A 27,979-nucleotide genomic window follows, 5' to 3' on the forward strand; every position below is an offset into this window, starting at 1 on the left:
AAACTCTAAAGCAAAAATCATGGGGCTGCTCGAGGTGAACGTTGGTGGGTGCTGAAAGTAAACGGTGGTGGTGCAGGTGATGAACGATGCTGGTAAAGGACCAACCACAAAAGAAATTGAAACCGTAGGGACCATTCTTGTAAATTATAATAACTTGTTAACAGAGGATCTGTTAAAAACTAACGAAAATGATTTAATAGACATGTAAGTTGTAAGTTTAATGACCCATTGAGCAAAAAAAATATTCTAGTGATCAAATCGGATAAATGACGATATTTGGTTGGGCTATAATAACATTTACCCAACCAAAAACAACTCATCAATATGTATCTATTTGTTGTCTAGAAATGTGCCAAAAAAAACTAATCTTCGTCGGAAATTACTTGCCGAAATAAACAATTGGGTGCCGCCGCATTGTGCGGGTACCCCACTAGTATATATATATATATATATATATATATATATATATATATATATACACATAAAATGAAAATAAAGTTAAAAAACCATTTAGTGTAATTTTTTGCAAACGATATGGATCAAATTTGGACTTTAAACCCAATTTTAGGATTGATTTTGTAAGAAATATAACAGAGTTAACCATGAAACTGGTTAAGTGGGATAGAGCGATAACTCTGCATAAAAGTTGTGGTCATAACCAACCAAAAAATGTTAAGACTTTTACCAACTTCGGATGTAAAACTTAAAACTTTTATGGTATTAGTCCTTAAAATTAAGATGTTTAATTGTCACGGGCTGAAATATAAGCTACTAAGAAAAAAAACTACAAAATGAATTTCGTAGATTTCGCTAAAAAGGTACCAATTTCTTTTAGAAATATGTACATATGAGGGTTGGTCCAGTCCTTAATGCATTATCGGTGATGCTATATACCCATCATTTGGAATTGGGCTCATATACAGTTAAAGTGGTATTATAATTTTCCATTAAAATTCCCATGAAATGCAAAGTTTGAAGATGCACAACTATAAGTGGAAATAACCGTAAAAGATGTCTAAAACACAAGTGAAAATAACCATAAAGATGCCCAAAACATGTGGAACATCCATATATAAATGCTTGGGAATCGGTTGTTCAGCTACTATATATACTACTAAAGGGGACAACAAGCTAGTTATAGGCTCGCAAAAAAAAGGCTAAAATAGGTAAGTTAGTCCGTGAAATTGAAATAAAAAGTGATATTAACCTGGTCTATGAAATCTATAAGCACAAACCAAACAACTCTGCAGTCATCATCCCTGATAAAGTTCAAGATCGTGATTTAGTTTTTGGTCAATGGGGTGCTCCTGGATCTGTCATTCTCTGGCGCTTCATCCACATTATGCTATTTCATCTATGATAATTCAACATGAAAATTTATTTTATGTGTGATTGACACACACACACACACACACACACATATATATATATATATATATATATATATATATATATATGTGTGTGTGTGTGTATGTATGTATGTATGTACAAACTAATTATGGTTTTTTTTCGTAGATGGAAAAGTGGAAACTACAAAAGAAATGCTTGAAGAAGTTGATGATGAATTACACAAAATTATGTTCAAGGTGATTGAAGGAGGAGTGTTGGAGATGTATAATCCCCTGATCCTCACAGTTAAGATTGAAGATATGGTCCGTAAGAAGTTGGTTATTTCGACTATGGAGTTCGAGAAGGTGAATGCAAGTATACCTGATCTAACACCATATCTAGACATGCTTTGTGTTGTGGTTGGAGATATGGAGTCAGTCATTTGTATCTCAGTCCTTCAGCAAGGATTTTGTTATTGTCCTTGGAGTGTTGGAGTGTCCGTTACAAGTTTACATCGCCAACAAACACAACGTTTCTGCTTCGAGTATTTTTCGTGATTGTACTTTGGAGATTTTCGGGGTGCCCTACCCAATTGATTTGATTCCCATCCCTGTGGGGGACGTGTGCGTAATCGTGGGGATGGATTGGTTGAGGATGTTTGGAGTTGTTATTAATTATGAGAGGCAACTGGTGGTGGTTCGAACCCCAAATGAGGGAGAGCTAACCACTTATGGCGAGGGTACTAGGATTGGTTCGACTTTTTGTTCGAATGCTAGGACTAGGCAGTATCTCTAGCATGGATGATCGGGTTATCACGTATATGTGGGTGACACTCGAGTTAAGAGGAAGGTTGTGGTTGTAGATGTGCCTGTGGTTATTGAGTTTTGCAAATGTCTTCTCGGAGGAATTACCCGGTGTTCCTCCCATGAGGCAGGTGGAGTTTAGGATCGATATGATCCCTAATGCGGCCATGATTGCTAAGGTGTCATATCATCTTGTACCACCCAAGATGCAGGAGTTGTCCTCTCAGCTCCAGGAGTTGTTGGGCAAGCAGTTCATTTGACTGAGAAGTTCTCCTTAGGGAGTGTCAATTTCATTTATGATGCATTTATGCAGTGCGAGGTACCGAAATCCCTATCTGAGATCATGAGTTTTATGGGGCAGGCAAGTTACTATCGGAGGTTCATTCGGGATTTTTCCAAGATTGTTGTTCCTCTGAGTCGCTTGATGAAGAAGAGTGTGGATTTTCGTTGGGGGCCTAAGCAGCTGGTTCATTTGAGACTCTGAGGCATAGGTTATGTGAGGCCCTGATATTGACCCTTCTAGAGGGTTTTGAGGATTTTGTGGTATTTTCTGATGCTTTTATCACGAGATTGGGAGCGGTACTTATGCAGCGGGGTAGGGTCTGTTGGATTTTATGTACTATTACACTCCTATGGTGCACATACAACCCTAATGCTTTGGATCTAAGTTTTCTCTAGTTATACATGCAACAAAAATTATCCAAAGCATGAAGCCTACAACTAACATACAATTGTATACATGAATCATAAAAGTAAGTTAGAAGAATACCTCTTAATTGTAGCTTGTAGGAGTTGGTCTTTCAAGAGCCTAACACCTCAAGTGTGATGCCTCAAATGTCTTATAACAAACCAAGAACAAGAGGAGGAACTTGAGAGAGAGGTTTAGAGACACAAAAATCGTCTAGATCTTCTTGGAATCACTAGTGCATGGTTTTTGGCTTAGGGGTTACATTTATATAGTGTAGAATCCAAGAGTTAAACCCTAATCCACTTCCTTGGGCCTTAATCAAATAATTCATATGATAAGCCCTTTGGACTAACTCTTCATGGAGTCTTACATGAACTTAGTCCATTACTAATCAATATGGATCATTAGCCCAAACTATATATATCACTGATTTACACAATCAGTCCCCGTTAATTTAATTAGTCTCTTTTGATCACTAATTAATTCCAAATTAATTCTTGATCAATACTAATTAAATAATATGATTTCTCAATTAATATATTATACTTATAATATATTAATAAAGCACATTAACCTCTTTCTCAAATATCCATCATATCAAATTGTTCCAGAGTGTTACAACCCAAATGGACCATGCTTGTATCGGATCGAGTACATACCAATAATAGTTATGGGCTTAGACACCTAATCCAAAAGGGTCATCACGTATGATTACAGGCAGCTGAAGCCTCATGAGTTTAGGTATCCGACTCATGATTTGGAGTTCGCGGCTATGGTCTTTACCTACAAGAGTTGGCGACACTATCTCTATAGGGTCCATTGTACCATCTACACGAATCATAAGAGCCTAAGATATCTTGTGGATCAGTCGAATCTGAACATGAGGAAGCGTAGGTGGCTTGACGTGGTTAAGGATTATGATTGTTAGATTCTCTATCATCCAGGGAAGGCCAATGTGGTCGCCAACACTTTGAGCCGCAAGGCGGCTAGTGCTCCCATTCGAGGACTATGTTTAAGGATGACCATCGTTTCGCCGTTGTTGGATCTTATCAAGGAAGCTCAGACCAAGGGAATCAGGAGGGAAAACTGGAAGAAGGAGAAGATCAGGGGTTATATTAGCAGATTTGTTACTAATAGTTGTGGGCTTATGACCTAGTGTGGGCGATTTTGGGTCCCAGTTTTTGGTGAAGTCCGACAGACATTGTTAGAGGAGGTGCACAAGTCTAGGTTCTCGATATATCCTAGAGCTACAAAAATGTTTCGAGACCTGAGACGTAGCTATTGGTGGCCATGCATGAAACGAGAGATAGCTTGGTATGTGGAAAGATGCTTGACCTGCCGAATGGTTAAAGCATATAAATAGAGACCGCACAACAAGTTGAATACCTTGGAGGCTCCCATGTGGAAATGGGAGAAAATTACCATGGATTTCATCACCAAATTTTCGAGGACGGCCAATGGATTTGATGCTATATCAGTTATTGTCAATCGCTTGACAAAGAGTGACCATTTTCTTGTCATTCAAGAGAGTTCTTAGGCCAAGAAATTGGCCGACATGTATTTGCAAGAGATCTTTGCTCGCCACGATGTACCGGTCTCCATTGTATTCAATCGTGATGTGTGATTCACTTCTTTGTTTTGGCAGAGGTTTCAAGGGGAGTTGGGTACGATACCGCACTTCAACACTGCTTATCACCCTCAGACTGATGCTCAGAGTGAACGGACTATTCAGATGCTCAAGGATATGTTGAGGGCTTGTATCATCAATTTAGGTGGGAGTTGGGACTCCTACCTCCCTCTAACTGAGTTTTCTTACAACAACACCTATCATTCCAACATTGACGCACCTCTGTATGAGGTTCTATATCGGAGGAAATGTCTTACACCAGTTTGTTAGGGAGAGGTTTGCCATAGGGTCATAGGAATGACTGAGGTGGTGCTCCAGACGACAGAACATATTCAGCAGATCAGACAGAGGTTACAAACGGAATAGCCGACAGAAGAGTGATGTTGATAGGCGAAAGTCTAAGTTGGATTTTCAGGTTGAGGATGTAGTTATACTGAAGGTATCACCCTAGAAGGGTGTTATACGCTTCAAGAAGCGGGGCAAGTTGGGCCCCCGATTTATCGGGCCTTTTTGAGTAGTGGCCAAGGTAGGCAAAGTGGTATGTCGGTTGGATCTGCCTAAGGAGCTTAGACAGATTCATAGCAACTTCCATGTATCTCAACTTCGGAAGTGCTTCGTTGATGACACAACGGTGGTCCTGTTAGATGACATTCAGGTCGATGTACGCCTGAAATATGTGGAGAGGCCGATGGATATTATGGATAGGAAGACGAAGGCCTTGCGTAACAAGGTGGTACCCTCAGTCAAGGTTTAGTGGCAGCATCAAAAGGGTTTCGAGTGGACTTGGGAGCTCGAGTTTGAGATGCTCGAGCACTACCCATATCTATTTATAGCTGAGGATTACGAGGACGAAATCTAGTTCATGTGAGGGAGAATTATAACACCTAGTTCCTGGTATGCATCACTTATAAATAATTATTTAAGTTTTAAGGATGAAAGACTTGGTCATGACGTCAGCATGTATGTGTCACAACGTGATGGTGCTCGGTGACGAACGCACATCTCATTGGTTCTCACGACATGAAACATATGTTGCACACGACGGGACAACCTTTGCGTGAAAAACCTAAATTTTGGGTTGCACACCCTCATCCTCCATCACCTCCCTTCACCCTCAACAAAACCCTAATCTTCGATTATTGATTTTTGAGCTCCTTTTTAGTGATTTTAAGCCTTGAAGAAGAAGTGAAGGCATTTGGTGCATCATCTTAGCTAGCAAGCCACTCTCTCATCATCTTGAGATGAATTAGGACTCTTGTGACATGTAGTGCCAGTTTTTGGATATATGTTCAATGTTGTTATCTACTACGCTGTGAGGTGAGTTTTCTCATTATACTTTGTACTGCAGTATGTGTCCTTGTGTGTAGGATGTTGGTATTCTGTAGTGATCTGTTATATTGGTAGATCTGTATGATTAACTATACTTGTTAGTTATTGATTATTGTTTGAATATGTTGACATAGTGCGGTTTGGGTTGAGGCAGTACGACTTTCTGCTGTAGGCCAACAAACCCAGGGCAATCCAGCCGTGTGTTGTGGACCCTGGGGCAATCAAGTCAGATGACTGCGGGTCTGGGGGTAATCTTTTTTTGTACTGTGGACCCGATATGCATGCATTGTATATGTAATGTTGTGTGGGGTATTTTGGAGGAACGCACTAAGATTTGGCTTAGAGTTGTTGATTTTAACGTTTTCAGGTAGTTCTGATCATCGGGGCAAGGCGAAGGCATGATTGCACACATCTTCCGGTTGACTTATGTTTTGAGAGATTGTTTGATACTCTGATTTCTATGGATTTGATTTGAAAACAATGATTGATTATCTTTTGGTTTTATAAAAATGTTTTATTAAAATGAAAATTTTTGTCATGGTTTTTGGGATGTTACACTTTTCACATTTCATCGCGGCTTGTGTACTATATATCTTCTATTCTATGTCAATGACATCATTCTTATAGCATGTAGTCCCTACCTAATCACAAAATTTATGTCTCGACTTTCTTCTGAGTTTTCAATGACATAATTAGGCCCTCTTTTTTCGGCATTGTTGCTACTCATACTGCTCAATGTTTGTTTCCCTCTCATACTTTGTTTGCAAAGGAGATTCTATCATGTGTCTATATGACCTCATGCAATCTATATAGCACTTCGTCGGACATGAAACTGAAGCTTCCTTTATCTGGGAAATCAATCACTAACCTGACCCTATATCGAATTCTAGTTAGGGCCGTATAATATTTGACATCTACTCGTCCTGATATTGCCTATATATTTCAACAAGTCTTTCTTTTTATACTTAATCCTCACGAACCACAATTCCTTTCTCTTAAATGCATTTTGCGTTTTCTACAGGGTACCATTCGTCACGGTCTTCATCTTCGTCCATATTATATCGATCATTTGGTTTACTATTTTAATTCTGACTAGGTTGGCTATCCTCAAACACGTCGGTCTACTTCTGGGTTTTGCGTTTATCTCGGTGATAATCTTGTGTTATTGTCATCAAAATAACAACATTTTGCATCTCGGCTAGTGTTAAATCTAATACAATTGAAGCTAATGATGTAGATGAATCTACATGTCTTCTAATATTCTTCTTGAATTATAATGGCCTCTATGTCATACTATAGTGTCTTTTGAGACAATGTGATTGATATGTACTTACCTTCTAACCGAGTTCAACACCAAAGAACATAACATGTGGAAATAGATTTACATTGTTAAGGAACACATTGTCATTCATCAAGTTTCAGTGTTTCATGTTCCATCTTCTCACTAGTTTATTGATATATTCAAATGATGACTTCCTACTTAATTATCTATTGATTTTCGTAATAGTTTAACCGTTCGTGAACCTCCCACTCAATTGAGAGAGTGTGTTAGTAAGAAGAGAACATTATGATTACTGATGAAGTACAAGGGGGAGAGAATGATGGTCAAAGCGTACAGAACATTTAGTGTGGATCATAAGGCAATAAATGTATTGCTAATTTGTGTCACCAGGTTTCGAATGAATGATTTTTAGTTTCTTTAAATTAATAAATTTATAGGATCTTATTTGGATTTCAGTATGTTGTTGTGGATTTGAAAAGAATTATTTGTAATTTGGATTTATATTTAATTTGGATTTCAAAAAGATCTATGTTTTTATATTTTTCTTTATTGTTATTCAGCAAGTTAGTTCATATATTTACAAAACATAAACATTTAATTCATAAAATAGTTTAGAAGGGTATAATGGTCATTTTTATCATTCAGCACAATCATTCAAATGTCTAACCAAATAACATGTTTTAAATCAGATATAGATTTAGATTTTTCAGAGCCTCTGCGCCGTACAGTTGTTTATTCAGTTTCTCTAAATGATTCAGATCTAAATAGTTTGGATATTGCCAAACAATCCCTTAATGAAACATAATTTAGTCAAAATTTGGAGAGCAAATTCCTAGTTAGTGAATAAGAATTTAGTCAAATTTAGATTAAACTTGCGGTATGTATAAGTAATTATAACACAATAACTGTCCATGTTAAATGATCTTTGCAAAACTTAAAGAAAAGTTTTAGAAACACATTTTGATGTTTTGCAAACAAAAAAAATTGAAATTTGTGAAACGTAGCTATAAATACAGATAAACAAATATTTTTAAGAATATTTTATTGATATTTGTTTCCTAAAAGATAAAATATGAAAGATTTTTGATAAAACTTAGAGTAAATTACACAAATGATCTTTTTGATTGGGGGGAGTTTGTGCATTTGGTCTGTAATTTTGTTTGTTTGTTTGTTTTTTTTTTTTTTAAACTTTTAAGGAGTATATAATAGGTTTTTGTTGCTAGACATAAAAAGACTATTTTTCCCTACTAATTTATTTTTTTATTTATTTATATTTTCTATTATTATTAAATTAAATAAACAAAGACTTTAATTTGTTATTTAGAATAGGGAAATTGGGTAGTCTAACCATATTTGAGCTAATTATCAATAAAAATAACCAACGTTTTTTTTTTTGAAAACTAATCATTCATTCAGGAATGAACATTCTAGACTAGACCAAAACGGACCATGTAACATCCAGATTCTTAGTGGTATTTAATTCTAATTTTTTACTTGAACTTTGGAAGTGACCACGTCGTGGTGAAGGCAACCCATGACATAGAAATGCTGGAAGATTCGCGGATCATTTAATGATCACCACGACGTGGCATCTACTGGCCACGACGTGGCGACCATTTGTCGTGATAACCCTAATTTTTGGGTATTTAAAGGAAAGTGGGGAGGCTAGGGTTACCTATATTCAGCCTCCATCACTCTCAAATCCAGAAACCCTAACTGTAATCCTCCTTCATGCTTATGTGCTCATTTTAGTGATCTAGTGGTGGTTTTGAAGAAATAAGAAGAAGATTTAGTGCTTGGTTAAACAAGTGATCCTTTCCTCCTTTGGTGTGCATCTTCTGGACTCCTTATAAGTCCTCAAGCTTCATCCTTTTTGTGTTCTTCTTCTTACATGTAGGTTTTGGAGCATGATTGGTCCTTGTTTGAGTAGTATAAGTTATATAAAGAGATAAAGTTTGCAACTTTATGGTTTCTCTATGTCCCTTGGATGTTATTTCTCATGAATCTGGACTTTTGTAGTAACATGGGATCCACGCATGGATTTTTGGTCATTTTGTTTCCTTTTGACCTAGTTTGAAAAAGGACATGCATGAATCATGCGTTTCCATAAAGTTTGGATTTTTATGGACCATTAGCAGTCCTATAAGTATTCTGGAAAAGTTGAACTAAGGATTTTAGGGATTAAGTGCTTAATGGTTGAGTTCTTGCCATTTTGATCCTTTTGAACCTTAAACATAAAATCTAGACATCTTGGTAGGTTTCAAGGGATAAATGAGGAAACTTTATCTACTTGGACATTAGAGATGGTTAGATCTGGACTTTGGAACCTTTGGTATTGTAGGATTCGACGTAATCCATTAATACATTTTGAATCCAGTGCCCATGACATGGACTAGGGTGCCACGATGTTGCAACTGGAGAAAATGTGACTGTCTTGTCGTTTGAATGCCACGACACGGCAAAGGATGGCCAGGACATGGAGGGTCAACTTTCACCTTTTGACTTGCATTGACTTTTGGTCAAACACCTAGTCTTGGAAGAAAAGCTAAGGGTGTACTTTACATGTATGTAAAGGTGGTTGGTAGCATTTGTGTTCGAAGAAGTAGTAGTAGTTGCAGTTGATTAGTGTTTGATATATGAGTTCCTTCAATGTACTCGTGGGTTGAAGGAACCAATGCATTCCCACTGGATTATGTTTGTAGGATAATAGTTGTCTTTGTGACACGTACTGTTATGCATGTATGTGCTTGTTGTCTTTGTGACTCTTCCTGATACGATTGTATGCATAGCTTTAGGGGGTGAAATAGACCCGATACCGGTTGATAGAGACCGAAGGGGGTGAAATAGACCAAGTGCCAGTTGAAAGAGATCAAAGAGGGTGAAATGGACCAAGTACTAGTTGAAAGAGACCGAAGGGGGGTGAAATAGACCTAGTACCGGTTCAAAGAGACTGAAGGGGTGGAAATAGACCCTGTTTTTTTTTGTTTTTTTTTTTAACTTTTAAGGAGCGTATAATAGGTTTTTGTTTCTAGACATAAAAAGAATATTTTTCCTTACTAATTTCCTTTTATATTTATTTATATTTTCTATTATTATTAAATTAAATAAAGAAAGACATGAATTTGTTATTTAGAATAGGGAAATTCGGTAATGTAACAATATTTCAGCTAATTATCAATAAAAATTACCAACGTTTTTTTAAACTAATCATTCATTTAGGAATGACCATTCCGGACTAGACCAAAACGGACCATGTAACATCCGGATTCTTGGTGGTATTTAATTCGAATTTTTCACTTGAACTTTGGAAGTGACCATGTCGTGGTGAAGGCATCTCATGACATGGAAATGCTGGAAGATTCGCGGATCATTTAACGATCACCACGACGTGCCATTTATTGGCCACGACGTGGCGACCGTGTATCGTGATAACCCTAATTTTTGGGTATTTAAAGGAAAGTGGGGGGGGGGGGGTTAGGGTTACCCATCTTCAGCCTCCATCACTCTCAAATCCAGAAACCCTAACCGTAATCCTCCTTCATGATCTTGTGCTCATTTTAGTGATCTTGTGGTGGTTTTGAAGAAAGAAAAAGAAGATTTAGTGCTTGGTTTAACAACTGATCCTTTCCTCCTTTGGTGTGCATCTTCTGGACTCCTTATAAGTCCTCAAGCTTCATCCTTTTTGTGTTCTTCTTCTTACATCTAGCTTTTGGAGCATGATTGGTCCTTGTTTGAGTAGTATGAGTTATATTAAGAGATAAAGTTTGCAACTTTATGGTTTATCTATGCCCCTTGGATGTTATATCTCATGAATCTGGACTTTTGTAGTAACATGGGATCCATGCATGGATTTTTGGTCATTTTGTTTCCTTTTGACCTAGTTTGAAAAAGGACATGCATGAGTCATGCGTTTCCATAAAGTTTGGATTTTTATGGACCATTAGCAGTCTTATAAGTATTCTGGAAAAGTTGAACTAAGGACTTGAGGGATTAAGTGCTTAATGGTTGAGTTCTTGCCATTTTTATCCTTTTGAACCTTAAACATAAAATCTAGACATCTTGGTAGGTTTCAAGGGATAAATGAGGAAACTTTATCTACTTGGACTTTGGAACCTTTGGTATTGTAGGATTCGACGTAATCCATTAATACATTTTGAATCCAGTGCCCATGACATGGCCTAGGGTGCCACGATGTGGCAACTGGAGAAAACGTGACTGTCTTGTCGTTTGAATGACACGACACGACAAAGGATGGCCAGGACATGGAGGGTCAACTTTCACCTTTTGACTTGCATTGACTTTTGGTCAAAACCCCTAGTCTTGGAAGAAAAGCTAAGGGTGTACTTTACATGTATGTAAAAGTGGTTGGTAGGTGAGTTCCTTCACTGTACTCGTGGGCTGAAGGAACCAATGCATGCCCACTGGTTTATGTTTGTAGTATAATAGTTGTCTTTGTGACACTTACTGTTATGTATGTATGTGCTTGTTGTCTTTGTGACTCTTCCTGATACGATTGTATGCATAGATTTAGGGGGGTGAAATAGACCCGATACCGGTTGATAGAGACCGAATGAGGTGAAATAGACCAAGTGCCAGTTGAAAGAGATCAAAGAGGGTGAAATGGACCAAGTACCAGTTGAAAGAGACCGAAGGGGGTGAAATAGACATAGTACCAGTTCAAAGAGACCGAAGGGGTGGAAATAGACCCTGTTTTTTTTTTTTTTAACTTTTAAGGAGCGTATAATAGGTTTTTGTTTCTAGACATAAAAAGAATATTTTTCCTTACTAATTTCCTTTTATATTTATTTATATTTTCTATTATTATTAAATTAAATAAAGAAAGACATTTAATTTGTTATTTAGAATAGGGAAATTGGGTAATGTAACAATATTTTAGCTAATTATCAATAAAAATTACCAACGTTTTTTTTTAAAAACTAATCATTCATTCAGGAATGACCATTCCGGACTAGACCAAAACGGACCATGTAACATCCAGATTATTGGTGGTATTTAATTCGAATTTCTCACATGAACTTTGGAAGTGACCATGTCATGGTGAAGGCATCTCATGACATGGAAATGCTGGAAGATCCGCGGATCATTTAATGATCATCACGACGTGCCATCTATTGGCCACGACCTGGCGACCGTGTGTCGTGATAACCCTAATTTTTGGGTATTTAAAGGAAAGTAGGGGGCTAGGGTTACCCATCTTCAGCCTCCATCACTCTCAAATCCAGAAACCCTAACCGTAATCCTCCTTCATGATCTTGTGCTCATTTTAGTGATATTGTGGTGGTTTTGAAGAATGAAGAAGAAGATTTAGTGCTTGGTTTAACAAGTGATCTTTTCCTCCTTTGGTGTGCATCTTCTGGACTCCTTATAAGTCCTCAAGCTTCATCCTTTTTGTGTTCTTCTTCTTACATGTAGGTTTTGGAGCATGATTGGTCCTTGTTTGAGTAGTATGAGTTATATTAAGAGATAAAGTTTGCAACTTTATGGTTTATCTATGTCCCTTGGATGTTATATCTCATGAATCTTGACTTTTGTAGTAACATGGGATCCATGCATGGATTTTTGGTCATTTTGTTTCCTTTTGACCTAGTTTGAAAAAGGACATGCATGAGTCATGCGTTTCCATAAAGTTTGGATTTTTATGGACCATTAGGAGTCCTATAAGTATTCTGTAAAAGTTGAGCTAAGGACTTTAGGGATTAAGTGCTTAATGGTTGAGTTCTTGCCATTTTCATCCTTTTGAACCTTAAACTTAAAATCTAGACATCTTGGTAGGTCTCAAGGGATAAATGTGGAAACTTTATATAGTTGGACATTAGAGATGGTTAGATCTGAACTTTGGAACCTTTGGTATTGGAGGATTCGACGTAATCCATTAATACATTTTGAATCCAGTGCCCATGACGTGGCCTAGGGTGCCACGATGTGGCAACTGGGGAAAACGCGACTGTCTTGTCGTTTGAATGCCACGACACGGACTAGGATGGCCACGACATGGAGGGTCAACTTTCACCTTTTGACTTGCGTTGACTTTTGGTCAAACCCCTGGTCTTGGAAGAAAAGCTAAGGGTGTACTTTACATGTATGTATAGGTGGTTGGTAGCATTTGTGTTCGTAGAAGTAGTAGCAATTGCAGTTGATCAGTGTTTGATAGGTGAGTTCCTTCACTATACTCGTGAGTTGAAGGAACCAATGCATGCCTACTGGATTATGTTTGTAGGATAATAGTTGTCTTTGTGACACTTACTGTTATGCATGTATGTGCTTGTTGTATTTGCGGCTCTTCGTGTTACTATTTTTATGCATAGCTTTAGGGGTGAAATAGACACGATACCGGTTGATAGAGACCGAAGGGGTGAAATACACCAAGTGCTGGTTGAAAGAGATCAAAGGGGGTGAGATGGACCAAGTATCAGTTGAAAGAGATTGAAGGGGTGGAAATAGACCCAGTTTGTTTTTTGTTTTTTAACTTTTAAGGAGGATATAATAGGTTTTTGTTGCTAGACATAAAAAGAGTATTTTTCCTTACTAATTTCCTTTTATATTTATTTATATTTTCTATTATTATTAAATTAAATAAAGAAAGACATGAATTTGTTATTTAGAACAGGGAAATTGGGTAATCTAACCACATTTTAGCTAATTATCAATAAAAATTACCAATGTTTTTTTTGTAAACTAATCATTCATTCAGGAATGACCATTCAAAACTAGACCAAAACGGACCATGTAGCATTTGGATTCTTGGTGGTATTTAATTCGTATTTTTCTCTTGAACTTTGGAAGTGACCACGTCGTGGTGAAGGCATCCCATGACATGGAAATGTTGGAAGATTCGCGGATCATTTAATGATCACCACGATGTGGCATATATTGGCCACGATGTGGCGACCATTTGTCGTGATAACCCCAATTTTTGGGTATTTAAAGGAAAGTGGGGAGTCTAGGGTTACCCATCTTCAGCCTCCATCACTCTCAAATCCAGAAACCCTAACTGTAATCCTCCTTCATGCTCCTGTGCTCATTTTAGTGATCTTGTGTTGGTTTTGAAGAAAGAAGAAGAAAATTTAGTGCTTGGTTAAACAAGTGATCCTTTCCTCCTTTGGCGTGCATCTTCTGGACTCCTTATAAGTCCTCAAGCTTCAACCTTTTTGTGTTTTTCTTCTTACATCTAGGTTTTGGAGCATGATTGGTCCTTGTTTGATTAGTATGAGTTATATTAAGAGATAAAGTTTGCAACTTTATGGTTTCTCTATGTCTATTGGATGTTATATCTCATGAATCTGGACTTTTGTAGTAACATGGAATCCATGCATGGATTTTTGGTCATTTTGTTTCCTTTTGACCTAGTTTCAAAAAGGACATGCATGAGTCATACGTTTCCATAAAGTTTGGATTATTATGGACCATTGGAGTCCTATAAGTATTCTGGAAATTTTGAACTAAGGACTTTAGGGATTAAGTGCTTAATGGTTGAGTTCTTGCCATTTTTAGCATTTTGAACCTTAAACTTAAAATCAAGACATCTTGGTAGGTATCAAAGGATAAATGTGGAAACTTTATCTGCTTGGACATTAGAGATGGTTAGATCTGGACTTTGGAACCTTTGGTATTGGAGGATTCGACCTAATCCATTAATACATTTTGAATCCAGTGCCCATAACGTGGCCTAGGGTGCCACAATGTCGCAACTGGGGAAAACACGATTGTCTTGTCGTTTGAATGCCACGACACGGCCAAGGATGGCCACGACATGGAGGGTCCACTTGCACCTTTTGACTTGCGTTGAATTTTGGTTAAACCCTAGTCTAGGAAGAAAAGCTAAGGGTGTACTTTACATGTCTGTATAGGTGGTTGGTAGCATTTGTGTTCGCAGAAGTAGTAGCAGTTGCAGTTGATAAGTGTTTGATAGGTGAGTTCCTTCACTGTACTCGTGGGTTGAAGGAACCAATGCATGCCCACTGGATTATGTTTGTAGGATAATAGTTGTCTTTGTGACAGTTACTGTTATGCATGTATGTACTTGTTGTCTTTGTGACTCTTCCTGATACGATTGTATGCATAGCTTTAGGGGGTGAAATTGACCCGATACCGGTTGATAGAGACCAAAGGGGGTGACATAGACCAAGTGTCGGTTGAAAGAGATCAAAGGGGGTGAAATGGACCAAGTACCAGTTGAAAGAGACCGAAGGGGTGTAATAGACCCAGTTGGGTTCAAAGAGATCGAAGGGGTGGAAATAGACCCAATTATGTTTTGACTGTTATGTATTTATGGTATGGAGTATTTTGGGGAAACTCACTAGGCTTTGTGCATACAATTTTATTTTTATGGTTTCAGGTACTTCCAGTTCGAAAAGGAAAGGTCCGACAAGATCGCCCCGCATCCACTAGTATTCCGCATTTTATGACATAATTCGTACTCTCATAACTATTTCATACATTATCACGTTTTGATGGGTTTTAAAATAAATGAATGATGTTTCTATTGGTTTCTAAAATGAAATTTTTACTTAGTATTTTTTGGGATATTACAAGTAGAAAAACATGGCTCTGATACCACTGATGAGCTTTATAGGTTAAATTAAAAGATAAAAACAACGAAACGGAAATCATAAAAATATTTGTGGGCACATGTAACCAAGAGATCTATGATATTTTCTCATTATAGTAATATATGATGAACAAACCAATCTAATCTACTACTTGTGAAAATAAAATATATTAGAAATCATACATTTTAGTATAAACAATTATACTAACTCTTTTGATCTTCAATAGCTCATGGAAAACAAACGCCAAAAGTATGAACGTCTCTAATAGCTCTTACCCAATACCCTAGAACACTAGAAATCAAAAGGAGATAGTGGAGATGAAGAGATATCCGGTCTCCACCTTGTGAGAGGTAAATGCCATGAAATTTAGGAGCCAAGAGGTCCTACTTACAGCTAGGGGATCTCCAAGATAAACCTTGATTTGAATAATTAAATATGAAATTTATTCTATTCAAGACAGTTATCCTTATCAGCTCTAGGAGGCTTCCAAAATCAATTCTTAAACCTCTAAAATTGTCCATATCATGGAACCATCTAGAATTGTCTTCCTTGCTCAATTATGAACAATTACAATTCAACGCTTGCATCTTTAATTAATTCCATTTAATCTCGAATTAATGTCAGATTAATTCTAATTAGTAATTAATTAATTCCAGTTATTTCCAATTAATTTATAATCATATAATAAATTAAAAATCATTTTATCTTTGATTTTTTTTTGAAAAAAATGAATTTACCACTTTATGCATTTTACTCTTTACTAGTTTACCGTTTATCAGATTGTGTTTTGAGTTGTGACTAATGTTTTGAAGTTTTTTTTTTTTTTTTTTTTTTTTTTTTTTTTTTTTAATGGAAAACTTAATGGTTGGGATATTTTTCATGTTTTAAAATTATAAATTAAAATTATGTTTTATTTTGTGGGATCTTAGGATCCCGATCCCGATCTTGCAAACCCAAAAACGATCCTATGTAGGATCCCGATCTTGACAACCTTGGTTATACCAATTCATTTTTGACTTTGAATAATTTAGTTATGACATTGGACATCTATTCCAACATCCTTATCATCACAAAATCACGACCAACTATTAGGGCTTTTTTTCATAATTCATTCCACGCGATCAAGAACGAGCGCTTCACTCTTGATTGCAGTGTCGACGAAGTTGTTTATATAAATATGAAAAAAAATCATAATAAATATTGTTATATTTTTTTGCCAAATTTTGTAAAACATTATTTAATACCGTATCGTCAGTTTCTCGAGAAAATATTTATGGTACGTTTTTAATGGATTTAATTGAAAAAATCGAAGTTTATTTCCATCCATTTATGTATCAAATTCTTTGATCCATAATTATAATGTTTAGTTATAACTTTGCAACCAAAGTTGTTGGTTTTTTTATCAAATATATACGTTAATTCATACCATTTTTATTTTTATTTTTTATACAATAATACATAAAAGTTGATCTAGATTCGTTAATTATTTATAACAAAGTCAAAAAAAATTTAAAAAATCACTTTCAAGTTTAAAAAATTCAGTTTATTTAGATTTCAGTTTATTTTAGTAGTCCGCAGATGTTAAAAAAACAAACAGTCTTCTTTTTTCAGACTGCAGATGTTTAGTCCACCTCTTCTACTGCAGAGGTCTACAGATATGGTCCGCAGACTGCAGACATATTGCCTCAGAAAAAACAAACAGCACCTACGACTCCTCACCTCATCACGTAGGCGGCTGCGTCCAGATGCCGACCAAGAAAAAAAATTCAAGGTATGTACAATTTTTAGGGGTTTCACATTAACAAGGTTTATAGACACCGGTCCATGGTAAATTGATCGCTAAAACCATACTGACGAATTACCAATGAACTTATATTAAATTTACATTTTACAATAATTAAAGAATCTATACTAAATCCACCCATGAGTGCTATAAACTGCATGTTACTCTCGTATTGGCTAGAACATTGCTAGCCTTTTGTTTTTTTAATATACTTTTTGCCTTGAAAATAAGAATCGTCAAAATGTGCGTATTTTATATTCTCCAATTATCTTGCTTGGGTGTTGATAGAGAGAGAGACTCTCGTTTCAATATGTTATCACGTCAACATCTTTTAACATAACATCCCTTAACATGAAAAGAGAGATGGTGTTCCCCATGCTTTAACAACGTTAGGAGGTGTCATCTCACCCATAACACTTTTTCCCGTTATACCACACCATATAATCTTACAGAGAAAGTGTTTGGATGCATTTATCTGGTCAACGTTTTGCACTATATGATTAACAGACGTAAAAAGAAACCTTATTTTATTTTTATTTTTTCATACTCATTTTACTTGAATCAGTATAGACGACTTAGGCAAATCTATAATATATCAAGGGTATGCAATTGCATACCCTTAAAATTTTCTAAGAAGCTTTAAATAATAAATTATATGCAAAATTTATATATTGTGATTAGTAATGAATACCCTCATCAAATACCCTTTGGTGTTGACGTTTGTTAAAAATAGTTGGATGTTATTAGTATATATTATAACTAGGCGAATGCCCGCACGTTGCGTGGGATATAAAAAAATATTTTATATTAAAAATAACTAAATCATTGTTATTAACAATTAAATAATAATTTCATAAAATATATAAAAAATGATTTTTAGTATTGTTATTATGTTGAACTATATTATAAAAGATAAGGTTGGAACTTGAAGTTGTTTTGCATATACAAAGTTATATGATTAAAATAGAAACAAAAATTATTTTTTAAAAATAAAATAAATCGTTATTGTTATCTATTAAATAATAATTTCATATTAAATTAAAACGTTTATATTAAATATTATCATTATATAGAAAATACGATAATAGAGACATCTTTTTATCTATCTTAAATTTTATCATTCTGTACAACATATGATAATAGAAACAACTTTTTATCTTAAATAGTAAAAAAAATGTTTTGTATCATAAATATTACCATAATTATGTAGAACATATGATAATAGTGACGTCTTTTATAAGGTTAAAACTTTAAATTGTATTACATACAGGGTTGTAAAACTTGGCTAACACAACTAAATACTCGGTATGTTACTTAAACTCGGCCTCCAATGGAAGCGAGTTTGCCTAACTCAGCCAGAAGACACTCGGATCCTTATTAAACTCGATCCAAATCTAAAAGATACGGTCCAAAATCATTTACGAAATTCTGAAATTTAATTGGTCACTTGTCGACAAAGACAATCTCACCAAAGAATACACTCAACGTCCTACAAAGTTAGATGCAAGGAAAATCTCATGGCTTAGTCCCTTTGATATATTTCACAACCTTTCCTATTTATAGAGGAGAATACATTCTCTTGTTTACTCTCACGATCAATGTGGGATGAAGACATTTTATTAAATTCATTTCTTTATTTGCCAATAATTTCATTTTGTTAAATAAAATATTAAATAATAAAAATAAAACGTTATCCAGAAAATTTATTGTTCAGTAGTTCCATTTTTCAGTAATCTCGTAAGTTGCTATAAAAAATTAAGTTTTTATTGAATAACTTTTTGTTAAATCCTAAAATCATAAATTCAGTTAGGTACTTAATATAGAAAGTTTGTTTATATGTATTTTCATGATTTAAAATGTCATTATAAAATGAATTCATTTATAAAATATAATCGAGTATATACTTCGTGCTTTGAATCAAAGTGATTTTTCAAACAATTATAATTTTATGTTTAGGTAGATTTTTTTATATTTATATAACATTATGTAACTTATAATATTATTATAAACAATTTGAATAATCATGGGAGTTTCAAATGTATATGGTGAAAGGAAAATGCTTCATTTATCGGTCCAAATTGATCAAACTCGGACCGATTCAGCTTAATATACCAAACTACATAACGTTTTTTCTATTGAAACCCGGTTTGTATATATTTTGTGTTTTTGAATCAAATTTATTTTTCAAATAATTATAATTTTATGTTTAGGTAACTTATTTATAATATTATTAGAAACAATTTGAAAAATCATGGGATTTTCAAATATATCTGCTGAAAGAAAATGCTTCATTTATCGGTCCAAATTGATCAAACTCAGACCGATTCAACTCAATATACCAAACTACATAATGGTTTTTCAAATGAAACTCTGTTTGAACCTAAAAAAATCTTGTTCAAAACCATTTTCGGGATTCTAAAACTTAAATGGACAGTTGCCAATAAAGACAATCTCACCAAAGAATACCCTCAACATCCTAAAAAGGTAGGCATAAGGAAGTTCTCATGGTTTGGTCCATTTGAAACATTTCACAACCTTTCCTATTTATAGAAGAGGAAACGTTCTATTGTTTACTCTCACCATCGATGTGGGATGAAGACATTGTAATAAAACACGTTTTCTTGTTAATAAAACATTATTCAACTTATTTAGTAAAACACCATTTCTCTTGTTTACCCTTTCTTTATTGTTCAATAGTTCCATTTTTCTATAATCTGGTTAGTTGTTATCCAAAAACGTAAGTTTTTATTGAATAACTTTTTGTTCAATTCTAAAATCATAAATTCAGTTAAATACTTAATATAGAAAGTTTGTTTATATGTATTTTCAAGATTCAAAAGTTCATTATAAAAAGAATTCATTTATAGAATATAATCTGCGTATATATTTCGTGCTTTTGATCAAATCGAATTTTCAAACAATTATAATTTTATGTTTAGGTAGATGTTTTTTTATATTTATATAACATTATGTAACTTTTTTAAAATATCATTGGAAACAATTTGAAAAATCATGGGAGTTTCAAATGTATGTAGTGAAAGAAATGCTTCTTTTATGGTCCAAATAGATCAAACTCGGACCGATTCAACTAAATATACCAAACTACATATTTTGTTTTCTAGTGAAATCTGGTTTGTATATATTTCGTGCTTTTGAATCAAAGTGATTTTTCAAACAGTTATAATTTTAGGTTTAGGTAGATGCTTTTTTATATTTATATAAAATTATGTAACTTATTTATAATATTATTAGAAATAATTTGAAAAATCATGGGAGTTTCAAATGTTTGTTGTGAAAGGAAAATGATTCCTTTATCGGTCCAAATTGATCCAGCTCCGGTTCAATTCAATATACCTAACTACATAATTTTTTTTCTAACTGAAACACGGTTTAAACCTGAAAAAATTCGGTTCAAAACCATTTTTGGAATTCTAAAAGTTAACTGGACACTTGCCAATATAGACAATCTCACCAAATAATACATTCAAAATCCTACAAAGGTAGGCATGAGGAAGTTCTCATGGTTTGGTCCCTTTGAAACATTTCACAACCTTTCCTATTTATAGAAGAGGAAACATTCTCTTGTTTACTCTCACCATCGATGTGGGATGAAGACATTGTAATAAAACACCCTTTCTTGTTTATAAAACATTATTTAACTTATTTATAATATTATTGTAAAGAAATTGAAAAGTCATTGGAGTTTCAAATGAATGTGGTGAAAGGAAGTTAAAAAATGGAGTTTCAAATGCATGAGATTTAAGAAAAAATGCTAGCTTTATAAGTATGTATGATAGCAGTTAGATTTTAGATGATAAACTTATACTTTATTTTTTTATAACTCATTTGTTATTTTGTAAGTAATTACTACATCTATTTGTGCAGTAATAACTTGTACATATTTTTATGTTTTCCAAAATACACTATTAACAAAAAAAGTTATATGTTATTAACAAATACCAGTAAAAAATATAGACATCGACACATTGTATATTGTTTTCAAGTCTTGCAATGTAGTTTGTGAATTTGTTAATGAATTTTTATTATCTTTTAGACGTTTTATGTAGTTTACAACTTATAGAAAGATTAACTTTTAATAACGTAGTTTATAAAAATTAAATAATCAATTAACTTTTAATATAATATAAGCAAAAAACAAGATTAGTATCGTATACCCGTTTTCTCTATAGGGAATATGTGGTTGTGTTTGGGTTAGTTTTTTATTACAAAAGTGTTTTTAGGAAAAATGTTTATTGGCTTATGGCTTTTTGAAAAAATAGTTTTTTAAAAGTGTTTGGGTCAACTTTTGTAGTAGGTAAAGATGAAAATCAATGTTTTAAAAACCAATTTGAACTGCCCGGTTGGACCGAAAACCTGAAAAGTGAGTGGTTCAACTAACAACAGTTTTATATCTATTTCTAAACCGGAATGAACCGGCCGATTTTTACAAAAAACTGGTTAAATTAAACCAGTTGAACCGATTAAATTAAATAAAAACATATGGAAATGAATTATTTAACTTTTAACATAATATAAGCAAAAAACAAGATTAATATTGTATACCCGTTTTCTCAAGACCACTACTGCCTACAACTTGTAGGGAATATGTGGTTGTGTTTGGGTTAGTTTTTTTATTACAAAAGTGCTTTTAGGAAAATTAGTATTGGTTTATGGCTTTTTGAAAAAACAGTTTTTAAAAAGTGTTTGGGTTAAATTAAATCAGTTGAACCAGTTAAATTAAATAAAAACATATGGAAACGAATCATTTTCATAACAAACTTTGGTTTTTTCTTTTCACATATATTTAGAATTTTTTGAATAAAAATAATGCTAAATGTTATAAAGTTTTTTTTAATGTTTTGTATCTATCTAAAACTATATTTTGTTTTCATATTATACTTTATTTTCTTTTTGATGTACGTGAATTGATGTAAAACTTACGGTTATGTGCTTTTAATGTATTTGGATTGATTTTTAACTTGTATTTATGTATACTTTTAATGCTTAAACTTATGGATGTCTATATGTATGTAAGAAAATAAACAAAAAAGATGAAAATTGCAGAAACCGATTGAACCGAGGCTCAAACCGATTAAACCAGTTGAACCGCGAACCGGTCACCATACCGACTTAACTAAAAACCTGGTTTTTTAAACATTGGTGAAAATCCAATAAGTTTGTTTTAAAAAATGTTTGACTTATCCTGTGGTAAAAAAGTAAGTTTTTAAAAAGTGCTTTTACGAAAAACTGAAAAAGTAGGATTCTTTAGTTTTAGAAAGCTTCATATTTTGTCTATATAAAAAAAAGCTCTAAATAACTGTTTCAAAGTTATTTTTAAATACCCAAACATTTTTTTAACATATTAACTTTTCAAAAAACTAATAAACTAAAAAGCTATTTTGAGAACTAATCCTAAACACCAACTTAGGGGGTGTTTGACTTATCTTTTGAGAAGCAAAAAGTCCTTTTTGATGTTTGATAAAAGCATTTTAAAAGCTATTTTTGGATTTTGAATATAAGGAAAACTAAAGCCAGGAAAACCTGACTTTTTGCAACTTTTCCAAAAAAGACTTTTGGCATGTCAAAAGATAAGCCAAACACCCCCTTAGCCACCCATCAACTATAATCGTGTTCCTTGTGCGGCCTAATAAAATTTGATAATTAAAAAAGACCTGGTTGTGACACTTTTTTTAGTAGATATTTACTACGTATTATAATGTTTTTTGTGGACTAGTGTAGGGGTTTACCAAGTTACATCATGTATTTGCGTTCCTACTTTAATTGTTAGTTTCTTACTAACGTTAATAAACCGATACTAACAAAAAATACTTGCAGTGTACAATTTGAATACCGTGAACTATAATATTTTATAAGTCTGTCGATCAACCTCTATATTTTTTCGTGATCTGAATTTAATCATTCACATATTATATAATATTATATTATATTACTAGGTGTGAGATCCGTGTATTACACATGTTTAATAAAAATAAAAATTTAATATCAATATATAAACATTAAATATTTTATAAAATAATGTTTTTCCATAACAAAATGTAATCTTTTGGAGTATTTATGAAAAAAAAATCAAATCATTTGGAGCTTTTATGAGAATTTATTATCAAATTAATAGAGTGATAACCTTACATATATATAACCTATTAGAATTTTTTTGGAAATTTATTTTAAGAAAATTGAATCCCCAAAAAATAACAAGTGGAAAATAACAATTATAAAAATCCTAAAAATGACATTTGTCAAAATGAAGGAGAAGATGAGAAGTGACAAAAGTAGTTTCATTTATTAGGTAGGATTGTTATACAATTATATAAATTATAAAGCATTTTAATCAAATCTATCTAAAGGATATAAATTGCAAAACCACTAACTAAGGAAAATCAATTATTATATATATATATATATATATATATATATATATATATATATATATATATATATATATATATATATATATATATATATATATATATATGTGACACAATTGCAAAAATGGTCCCTATGGTATGCATTTTTTTGGGGTTTTGGTCCAAACCACGACTTTTTTAGCTTCGTGGTCTTTTGGACTGGTTTGTTTGTGAAAATGGTCCATTTAGTTAACTTCCGTTAAAAAGAATCCGTTAACCCCCTCATGTGCCTTCCACATGAGGGTATTTCCGTCTTTTTATTTATAGGGACCATTTTTGCATAAGAAAAAAACCCCATTATATATCATTTCCCCAACGACTGTTCTTCCCCAACGTTCTTCACTATGGCCGGTTGTCTCCATCGCCGACAACCTCCTCAGCGAAATAGGTTTTGGGTTTTTCTCTCCGTTAATCGCAACCTTTGAAGTTATTGGCATAGATCACAAAGAAAAGTGCTTCCATTGCTTTGTTGTAAGTAGCATTAGCATCAAACATCAAAAAATCCCGATTAATGAATCATCATCGATTTCTCTTATGATATCTTGCTTCAGGATGGATGTTTTTCTACACTCGAAGGAAGATGCACTGTGTTTCGAGATTTTACAGATTTTTGCTTCCATTCATACTTCTCATTCATGGACGATCTCAGTGAAGAAATTCCCACCGGCGAGAAAGCAGTCGACATGAGGTTCGTAAAATGATAAAAATCCAATCTTTCTTATAGTTCTCAACAACACCCAGTTTGTAAAATTCATGGATTTCCAAACTTTTATGATTACATCACAGATTATCCAAATTGACAAAGAGTTTATTCATCATCCCCATCGCTATCACCATCGACGTACCTCTGATAACCGGCGTTGCTCTATGGAAGAGTCCATACATGCTGATTATCAGATGGAAGAGACTATTAGAAGACTTAATCGGGAGAGAAGGCCCTTTTCTGGAAACTGTTTGTGTGCCTTTCGCCAGACTTGCCATCGTCTTATGGCCTTTAGCAGTCGTTGGAGCTGTAATCGCGTCTCTCTTCTCCAGTTTTGGTCTTGCTCTATATAGCGCCAAAAAACAGAACCCATCCCTAATTCCAAATTCTAAACATAAAGTCGCTACATCTGCTTTTCTTTTTCAGGAAGATTCAATTAAGTTTGGATTTGCGTACATCGTGGCTGTGGTTTCATTGTTTGATGATGTAACGCCCGTGTTTCAGGGCTAAACATTTTAGATGATGTAATAGTCTAGGTCAACTATTGTAACTCTCTTTGAAGTAATAAAAATGAATTATTTGAGTATTATGTGAATTATGTGAAATTATGTGCTTTATACTTAATTATAAATGTATAATTAATAAAGAATAAAAATAAGAGTCAAAATTAAAGTGTGAGATAAACCCGATATCTTTATATAAAGTTGTAGTGGTCGAAAGAAGGATTCCGTTGATATAAAGAACGCCGAAATCCGAGTTATAACGAAGAAGTTATGACCCGTCGAAGTTTCGCGATGGAACCGGCACGATACCGGGAAGCGTAAATAATGAATTTATGATAGAGCGAGTTTTAGCCTTAGCGATCTAAACGAAAGTGGTAGAATACGTTAAACCGAGAGCGTCCATAAAAAGAACGCCCAAATCTGACTTCGTATGAGGTAGTTATGATTTTTCGAAGTTTCGGCTTAGCAGTGTACAGCACGAAGTTCGAATATTAGATCGAGCAGTTTTTAGCCAACACAACCTAAACGAGAATCGAAGATCTTGTTAATAGTAGCATAACGATAAAAAGACAGACGAAAACGGACGTTGGATGAAGAAGTTATGAGATTTTAACGGACCAATCCTGTCCTGGCCTGTTAATAATTTAACTTTTAAAATAGATTCAAAATTAGCCGACGGAGTCTAAACGAAAGTTGTAGAGTACGTTCTTGCCTACGCGTAGATATAAAGAACATCGAAAACGGAGCTCGTATGCGAAAGTTATGATTTTTAGAAGTTAAGTGTGCAATTTGCGAAACTGTGATGACGTGGCGCGATCCTAGCCTTCCCTTGCTCCCCACGGTCTCGCATCCGATAAGGACACGTCGCCTCGCATTACGCCCTGCGTCCGAAGTTGGGTACGCCCGGCGTACTTGATCTTCTGCGGTCCGAGACGAAGCCACGTCGCCCCACCCATCTGGCATCCTTATCCGAGCACTACGCCCAGCGTAGCCAAGGATTACGCCCAACATAATCCGAGGCCTCACAAGCTATAAAAGGGGGATGAGAGTTCCGAGTTTTTCACACCAATTCTCCTTCTCTCTAGTTTCTTTCTCTCTCTAGCCTATCTTAAGCCCCCTAAACCCTAGGGAACCCCCCTAGCACCCGAAGGAAGCCCCGAGGCTCCCGGAGTCCCGAGAAAAAGGGTCTATCGGTTCGGAAACGCTGCTCCAAGCGAAGCCCGGTTTTCTTTAAAATCCGCTGTAAGTGAGCTACGCCTATGAAATTTTTAATATAGCTTTTAAATAATTATAGTAATGTTATTAGGCCCTTAAAATAATTATTTGGGCTATTATTATGAGTTATATAGAGTGTTGTTTAACGCTTATATAATAATAATAATAGCTAGACTATTAATTAATCGCGGTTAACGTTAGACTAAACCCTAGTGGTATTGATACTAGGTTTCGTCAAGGGAAAATTGTTTTGAGATAACGAAGTGCTGTCCGAGTACCGAGTCACCACCTAATCAGGTGAGTGCATAGTCACTTTCATCTTACACATAGATATGAAGTATTTAATATAAATTACGTGCTATGTGTGCATATTGTCTAAATACTTGCTGTCTATGCTGATGAAAGATTTTTATACATGTTTTAAATGATTTAAACTGTATATGTATTTTATATCTACAAAATGTTGGGGTAAAACATAGGTAGATGTAATAGACGATGTGTGATAAAATGATGAGATGTCTCGATGTTGTTGTTGTTGATTCTGTCATCTAGTGGAGTATGGATGACGACCACAGACTCTTCTAGACAGTCCAGTGGAACGCTAGCAGGCTTGCAACCTGTAGGTGTTTGTGAACGATGTGTTCACCGGTGTACTCCATCCCCCACATGGTTGCCTTAAGGACATTTATTGCTGAGGAATCCCCTTAGCAGTAGTGTCCATCCCGATGATGATCCTTAGGCTAGGTGTTTAGGGACGTAAAGTGAGGATAACGAGAACGGGTAATCGGGTTATTGTTGGTTGATGAAATTAAATAACTTATTTATTGTGGGTTGAAAACCCTATGTGCTCACCAGGCTCCCAAGCCTGACCCACTCAGTTTCATGTATTACAGGTAGTGGCGCTCGAGCATAGGTGTGATGTTTTGGATGAGGGATTACGGATATAGGCCTGTAGATATGAAATAATGTAGTAAGGCTTATATTGTACTATTTATGCTTTTGATCTGTATCGAACATGACATCCCGAGTCTTTTAATGAAATACATTTCTTTGGAAATGCTTTTGATAAATCTTTATCATATTTTGTTTTGGGACAAATTCCGCAACACTTTTATTTAAAATGTTACTCTGATTTTCAAACAAGCATAAACAAAATCGGTCTTTTTTGGCCGTGAAAATGGGGATGTCACAGATGAGTACACAAACGACATGCTTTACTTAAGAGAAGGATCATGCTTTCCTAGGTATATGTATATAACTATATATCGTCACTACTTTTTCAATTTTGATCGTGTTCTTGATGGTTTTTTTTTTCTGGAAATCCTTTCAACCGCAGACCAATATATCGTGAGAACATGAAAGCATCTGATGGGTTAGAGAAAAGGAATTCAATTGATATCAAGAACGAAAAGGAAAGCTCAAGATCGTCAAGATTGGTTTCACAACGTTCAAAAACTTTGACACATTCTCTTCAACAATACACACCTGTGCAAGTTTGGGATTGGTTGTTCAAGTCATGTGAGGTGAATCGAAGAATACTTTTTTCGCGATGGTTTGATAGATGTTAAAGACATTGAAGAATGTATAGTGAAGGGAAATGTAAGAAACTAGGGATGAAATTACCCATGTGGTCTATATTACAGTGTCTTCTTGCTTCAGCAAAATCTGAATCTTCAGGTGAAGGTATTGTATCTTGAGGCATAACAAAATAGTCATTGGGGA

The 27,979-nt window shown here is 34.5% G+C and overlaps 1 pseudogene; it reads left to right on the forward strand.

Annotated features, from left to right (window-relative positions):
* The first annotated feature begins 19 nt into the window (after positions 1-19).
* LOC145163740 (putative membrane protein At3g27390) lies at positions 20-27,954 on the forward strand (annotated as a pseudogene).
* The last annotated feature ends 25 nt before the right edge of the window (positions 27,955-27,979 follow it).

Source organism: Lactuca virosa, chromosome 3 (assembly GCF_052849685.1).
Source record: "Lactuca virosa cultivar CGN04683 chromosome 3, Lactuca_virosa_CGN04683_v6, whole genome shotgun sequence".
Lineage (NCBI taxonomy): Eukaryota > Viridiplantae > Streptophyta > Magnoliopsida > Asterales > Asteraceae > Lactuca > Lactuca virosa.